We start from the raw sequence: 7,772 nt of genomic DNA on the forward strand, positions 1-7,772 counted from the left end.
GGAGGGGGGGGAGGAGCTGGGGCAGGAGCCGGCACCATGGCCATTAGCCTCCCACCTGCCCAGTGTGTCCTCCGGGAGAGGAGCCCGGGGCCGCGGAGGCAGCAGTAAGTGGGCACCTGGCAGACTGGCACTTACCTGCTCATGAAGGGCCCAGCAGACCACGCACAGACATCTGCTGGTGCCCTCTCTCTGCCCGGTCCCCGCGCTGGGCCCTGGGGCCAGGAGGCCTCGGGCAGCCCCCCTCCTGCCCTCACCCCAGGGGACCCTCCTCCCGGAGCCCCCTGGTCCCTGCCTGCTCAGCTCAGTCCCTTAGCGGAAGCCGTCGGGGGGCCCCTCACAGGGCCCTGGGCACAGACAGGCACAGCATTTGCCAGGAGGCGCCCCTCCCCGGGGAGTGGGCGAGGAGCTAAGAGGGAAACAGCCCCCTTAAGCCGCGGAGCCCGGGGCTCTGAACCCCGATTTCTCTGTGAGTCGCGGGCTCTCCCTGGCCCGCTGTGTGGATTTCGGAAGAGACTCCGCTGCCTTAGGGGTGGCTGGGCCCAACCCGGGGTATGACCCAGGGCTCCTGCCCGCCACCTTCCCACTCGCCTGGGACAGAGCGGGGCTTCCCCCCCAGAGGGCTCAGAGGTCAGCCCCTACACACACGTGCGCACACACATGCTCACAGCCATGCGCACATAGGCAAACACATGCACACACTCATACGTGCATGTACATGCAATGATCGCATATATACATGCACATGTGCAATGACCACATGTACACATGCAGTGCTCCCATGTCAGACGCACATGCACATGCACACATGCTTGCGTGCATACATGTGTTTGCGCGCACACGCACACACCTGCAATGACCATGAACATGCAATGATCACATGCACGCATGCAGTGCTAACATGTCACGCTCGCGTGCGCACACAGTTGCATGCACACACAATCGCATGCACATGCTCACGTGCATAAACATGTTCACATACACACAAATGCATGCACGTGCACACACACATTCACATGTTCACATGCACACACTGCACGTGCGCATGCATGCTCACAATGTGCTCACATGCTCGTGTGCATACACATGTTCACATGCACACACGTTGCTGCCGCTCCCAGCACCTGTCCCCCGCCCCGTTACCAGGGAAATCTCCGTCCCCCAGAGCAGTGCACTCCTGCTGGGCGCCGGCCACCACTTTGCAGGTAAAACCCAGGCCGCGCCCTCCTGGCTGGGCCTCTGTCCCTCCACGGCCCTTCCTCCCGGACACCTGCTCCCGGCCGGCCGGTCCTGCGGGCAGTGGGCGGGGGGCAGAGCCGCAGGCCTGGGGGAGCCCGGGGACCAGCACCAATGCCCCCCCCATTCCTTCCTGGGAGCCGGGTTTCCTTTACCCTCCTCCTCCCGAGGCTCCTGTGTTTGGCAGCCCGTCCAGCTGTTTGTCCAGCTGTTTGTCCGGCCCACCCAGCTGCCCCGTCCGCTCCTGCAGGACTGGCCAGGAGCCCCAGGAGCCCCAGGGTCACCGGCTCCCTAATCAGGGTCACGGCCTGGCCTTTCCTCCGGCTGGGGGCCGAGCGCGGCCGGGTCGGTTCCGTCTCCTCTTCGGGGCTCCGGGAGCAGACGGGGCTCCGGTCGGTGCTGCTGTCGGACAAGGACCGCTGCCCCTGGGGGCTCCAAGGCCTGGAACCAGGACGCGGGTCCTCGCTGGGCACCACCGCGGTCCCCGCTTCCTTCCCCTGCCTCCTCCCAGGGGCCCCCCTGCTCCTCCGAGGCCCCCAGGCCCAGTGGGTGGCCTTGGGGGGACCCTCCTCAGCTCCCCGCTGGGCTTGCCTGGCCTGGGAGGGCCTCTTGGTTTGGAGGATTCAGCCAAGAATATCCTTCTGCCCGGCCCATGTGGCTCAGTGGTTGGGCATCGACCTATGAGCCAGGAGGTCATGGGTTCGATTCCCGGTCAGGGCGCATGCCTGGGCTCAATCCCCAGTGTGGGGTGGGCAGGAGGCAGCCGATCCACGATTCTCTTTCTTCATGGATGTTTCTATCACCCTCTTTGTGCCTCTCTGAAATCAGTAAAAATACATCCTATATAATAAAGAGGTGATATGCAAATTGACCCCCACGCCCTCACGAGATGGCTGCCTATGACCAGGCCGGCAGGGGAGTTAGTGAGGGACGACCAAACGACTGAACAGCAGGCTGCGTGGGGCCACCAGGCCGGCAGGGGGTGAGTGAATGTGGAGGAAAACTGGTGCCAGCATCCAGGGGAAGGAAGGCCTATTTCGTGAATCTTTGTGCACCGGGCTTCTAATATATATATATATATATGAATTTCCTGGCCCTGGCCAGTTTGGCTCAGTGGATACAGCGTCTGACTGCGGACTTCTCTCTCTCTCTCAATAAGAACACCGGTGACATTGGATTGGGGCCGACCCGAATGATGTCATTTTAACCTGACGCCCTCGTGAAGAACCTGCGTCCGAATCAGGCTGCACGCTGAAACCCTGGGGGTTAGGGATATGACACACGTGTCTTTTTTTTTTTTAATATATATTTTATTGATTTTTTACAGAGAGGAAGGGAGAGGGATAGAGAGTTAGAAACATCGATGAGAGAGAAACATCGATCAGCTGTTTCTTGCACACCTCCTACTGGGGATGTGCTCGAAACCCAGGTACATGCCCTAGACCGGAATCGAACCCGGGACCCTTCAGTCCGCAGGCCGACGCTCTATCCACTGAGCCAAACCTGTTAGGGCGACACACTCTATAAGGGACACAGTTCGACCCCCCACACTCCCTCCTGTGGCGTGAGCCGACTGTGGGACAGAAGGTTCTGGCTCTTCGTCTCTGCCCATCCGGGTCTCTCCACCCACCCAGCACCCAGGGATCGAGAATCAAGGGAGAAGCCCTCGCCGGCCTGGCTCCGCCCCAGAACCAAAGGGTCCCGGGTTCGATTCTAGGCAAGAGCATATATGTGGGTCCCAGGTTCCGGCCCTGGTCGGGGTGTGTGTGTGGGAGGCCACTAATTGATGGATCTCTCTCACCTCGATGTTTCTCTCTCTCTCCTCTCTCCCCGCCTTTCCACTCCCTCTGAAATCAACGGGAAAATATCCCCCAGTGAGGATTCACAGAGCAAAAACAAAAGCAAAAAAATCAAGGAAGAAATGACTGGAAAAATGTTGCTTTTCCTGCCTTTGGGATGCGGAATGTTTCATCACGGCCTCCGCCATGTCCCGGTCCTCACAGCGTTCCTGGCCCCCGTCCCTCTAGGCCCCTGCTATCCCCTCCCCTTCTCTCTTTTTAAAAAATATATTTTTATTGCGTTCAGAGAGGAAGAGAGAGGGAGAGGGAGAGAGACACCAATGATGAGAGAGAATCACGGATCAGCTGCCTCCTGCACGTCCCACCTGGGGATGGAGCCCGAAACCCGGGCCTGTGCCCTTGACTCGAACCCAGGACCCTTCAGTCTGCCGGCCGGGGCTCTATCCACTGAGCCACACCGGCCAGGGCTTGCCCTTTCATTCTAATGTCCGCTTGCTTTGTGTGTGTTTTTCCCCCATCACCTGAGGACATTTTTCCCATAGCTTTTCAGAGAGAGTGGAAGGGAGGGAGAGGGGAGGAGAGAGAGACATCGATGTGAGAGAGACACGGGGACTGGCTGCCTCCAACATGCACCGCGACAGGGGGCAGGGAGCAAATCCACGACCTAAATCTGTGCCCTTGACTGGGAATCGAACCCCAGACCCTTGGGTATGTGGGCTGACTCTCTAACCACTGAGCCACCGGCCAGGGCATGTCTGCTTCCTTTCCTTCTCCTTCCCCTTCCTGATACACACCCCGCTCCCTGCCGCTGCCTGGTGGCCCAGCACACCACGCTCATGCCTGAGGCCTCCACACGCACACACAGACACGCACAATCACACAGACACACGCATGCACACACAAACACACAAATACACTCACACACACACATGCACAGACAACCACACACACAACCGCACACATACGCTCACGCACACACATGCATAGACAACCACACACGCACATACACAACCACACACACAACCACACATAAACACACAAACACACACATAAACACAACCACACAGACACACACACAACCGCACACATACGCTCACGCACACATGCATACACACAACCACACACACGCACGCACACATACACTCGCACACACATATGCACAACCATACACATGCACACGTACATAAAACCACACATGCGCACACCACACACAAACGTGTGCGCACACAACCACATGTGTGCGTGCATCCACATGTGTGCACATGTATGCAGATAACCACACCTGCATGCATACACACACTCATGTGCATGCACACAACCACACACAAAAGCGTGCGCACAACCACACGTACATACATCCACATGCCTGTGCACATGCGCACACATATGCACATGTAACCACACGCATGTGTGCATACACACTCACGTGCGTGCACAGAACCACACGTACACCTATGTGCATGCACACACCCTCTTCCCTTGAGCTCCCCGGGCCCCACTCTGGGCTGAGGGGTCGGCCCCGACCTCAGAGGCTTCAGACGCAGTAACGGGGTCCGGTACGTGCCCCCCCTCCAGGCCCATCTGAAGGCGTGGACTTGGACGTGGGAGGCGGGGCTGTGGAGAAAGGCAACCCCATGGCCGCCCAGCCCGCAGGGAACAGCTGCTGCCCGCCGACGGGAGGGGGCCCCTGCATCGGGGATCGGGCCCAGGCCTTCGCGGGAACGGGGGGTTCACGCCCGATCCCTCAAGTGGCATTTGCCCCGGGAAGTGCCTCAGGTTTAAAGAGTCAACGTTTCCTCAACTTGAGCCCCAACGTCACTGAGGAAAGCCACATGTTCCTCCGCGGGAACCAGACGACCTCATGGAGGTTTAGGCAAAGGCAGGGACGGCGAACCTGTGACACGCGTGTCGGAGGGGACGCGCAAACTCATTTTTTGGGTAGATTTTTCTTGGTTCAATGGCATTTAAATATATAAAATAAATATCAAAACTATACGTCTTTGTTTGACGATGGTGGCAAATATCCAAAAATGTCTCTATGTGACACGGCCCCAGAGTTAAGTTAGGGTTTTCCAAAATGCAGACACGCCGAGCTCGAAAGGTCCCATCGCTGGTCAAAGGAATGCTTTCCAAGTCCCAGTGCGTAGCGTCACCCAACATCCCACAAATGCAGGACGGAATAGAAAATTCACGTGCCCGCGTGGCTCAGGGGCTGAGCGGCGACCGAGGAACCAGGAGGTCAGGGTTCGATTCCCGCTCAGGGCACAGGCCCGGGTGGCGGGCTCCATCCCCAGTGGGGGGCGTGCAGGAGGCAGCCAATTCATGATTCTCTCTCATCACTGATGTTTCTCTCTCTCTCTCTCCCTCCCTCTCTGAAATCAATACAAATACAGTTGTTTTTTTGTTGTGTGTTTTTTTTGCACGGGGAGCAGGGTGGGGTGGGGAGGTCCCTCAGCCCGGCCTGCAACGTGTCCAATCCAGGACCCCTCGGGGGATGTCCTACAGCCGGCAGTCGGACATCCCTCCCGCCATCCGGGACCGCTGGCTCCTAACTGCTCACCTGCCTGCCTACCTGATCACCCCTAACCCCTCTGCCTGCCTGATCACCCCTAACCCCTCTGCCTGCCTGATCACCCCTAACCCCTCTGCCTGCCTGATCACCCCTAACCCCTCTGCCTGCCTGATCACCCCTAACCCCTCTGCCTGCCTGATCACCCCTAACCCCTCTGCCTGCCTGATCACCCCTAACCCGCCTCAGCCCCCACCGTGGCTTTGTCCGGAAGGATGTCGGCAGGTCGTCCAGAAGACGTCCGGTCTATCTGGTATAATTAGCATATTACCCTTTTATTGGTATAGATAATCAATAAAAGATATATATATATGTATTGATTATTAGAGAGAGAGAGGAAGGGAGGAGAGAGAGACATCTGTGATGACAGAGAATCATGGATTGGCTGCCTCCTGCACGCCCCCTACTGGGAATGGCGCCCACAACCCGGGCCTGTGCCCTGACCGGGAATCAAACCCTGACCTCCTGGTTCCTAGGTCGACGCTTACCACTGAGCCGCACCGGCCGGGCTATGAGTCCCTTCATTTTGGCCTCCTGTGCTCAGATGTCAGCCTTGCCTCCCCCTGGGGATGGAGCCCACAACCCGGGCATGTGCCCTGACCGGGAATCGAACCTGGGACCCTTCAGTTCACAGGCCTAAGCTCTACCTGCTGAGCCACACCAGCCTGGGCCCGAGGGTCCATCTTAATGCATTTGAGTGTCAGGACAGTCTCACCCATGTCAAGGCCGTGAGCGAGCCGCAGGGGAGCTGGGCCTGCTGCCCGCGGCCGGGTCTGTCCCGCTGGGTCCGGTAAGTCCGCCTCGAGCCTTGCAGGATGGTCAGCAGCATCCCTGGCCCCCACTCGTGAGAGCCCAGTAGCCAGATCCTAAGGGGTCACACCCCAAACTCTCCCCAGAGACAGCCCAGTGGAGAGGGAGAGGGATTTGCAAAAACAACGCCCCCTCCCCTGCCCCTAAGGACCACTAGTGTCCGTGAGAAAAACACGGAGCAGTAATTAGGGGCCCGGCCGGTGTGGCTAAGTGGGTAGACCGTCGGCCTGCAGACTGAAGGGTCCCGGGTTCGATTCCCGGTCAGGGCACAGGCCCGGGTGGCGGGGTCCATCCCCAGTGGGGGGCGTGCAGGACGCAGCCTATCCATGGTTCTCTCTCATCCTGGATGTTTCTCTCTCTCCCTCCCTCTTCCTCTCCCTTCCTTTCTGAAATCAATAAAAATGTATTTTAAAAAAATAATATACCCTAACACTGCATGTCAACAAAGGGAAAATATAGGCCATGCGAGGGTTTGCCAGCAGCCTCGCTATCTGATCTCTTTTCATTTTCTGAAGCCGCGAAAGGCACACAGACCCCGACACATCCCCCCCCAACCCTCCCCAGGGAAGAGCCGATGAGAAACGCAACGGATCCGGGCGTTTGCTATCTCTCGCCTCCTCTGTGATTCTTCTGCTAACAGACAAGCCAGTCACATTACCGAAGAGGTAAGTGCTGCCCGGCCAGTGTGGCTCAGTGGTTGTGCCTTGACCTAGGAACCAGGAGGTCAGGGTTTGAGTCCCGCTCAGGGCACAGGCCCCAGGTTGCGGGCTCGATCCCCAGTGGGGGGCGTGCAGGAGGCAGCCGATCCGTGATTCTCTCTCATCGTGGATGTTTCTCTCTCTCTCTCTCTCTCTCCCTCTCTGACATCCATACAAATATATGTTTTAAAAAGAAGTGTAAAGAGAGTCGTGGTTCTGCTCTAGGCATTTGGGGGAACAGTCACCAGAAAAGGGGGAAATGGCCGGGAACCTCGCTCCTGGCCCGGCCTGGCTCACCTCCATCCTGAAGGGGGAAGACGGGGCCTGGGAATGTTCCGGAGTCGAGGGCGACACCAGAAATTTCCCCGGCGAGGCCTCGCCATCGCCGCCTCCCACCCGGGACGCCTGTGTCCTGCCCTCACGCTCCGTGTAACCCAAACAGACCAGGAGGTCCCGGGCCTGGGCCGGGGCAGCGACCGCATCGCCGGACGTATAAACACACAGAGGGGTTAGCAGGTGCCACGGGTACATATTATAGGCCCCGGGGTGGACGCCCCTGCTCCCTGTCAGCCCCCCCACCCCCGACCACCCCGACCCCCCAGCCAATATTCAAGTAAGAGCTTGCCAGCCCCGGCCGGTGTGGCTCAGTGGATAGAGCATTGG

Source organism: Myotis davidii, unplaced genomic scaffold (genome assembly GCF_000327345.1).
Source record: "Myotis davidii unplaced genomic scaffold, ASM32734v1 scaffold2707, whole genome shotgun sequence".
NCBI lineage: Eukaryota > Metazoa > Chordata > Mammalia > Chiroptera > Vespertilionidae > Myotis > Myotis davidii.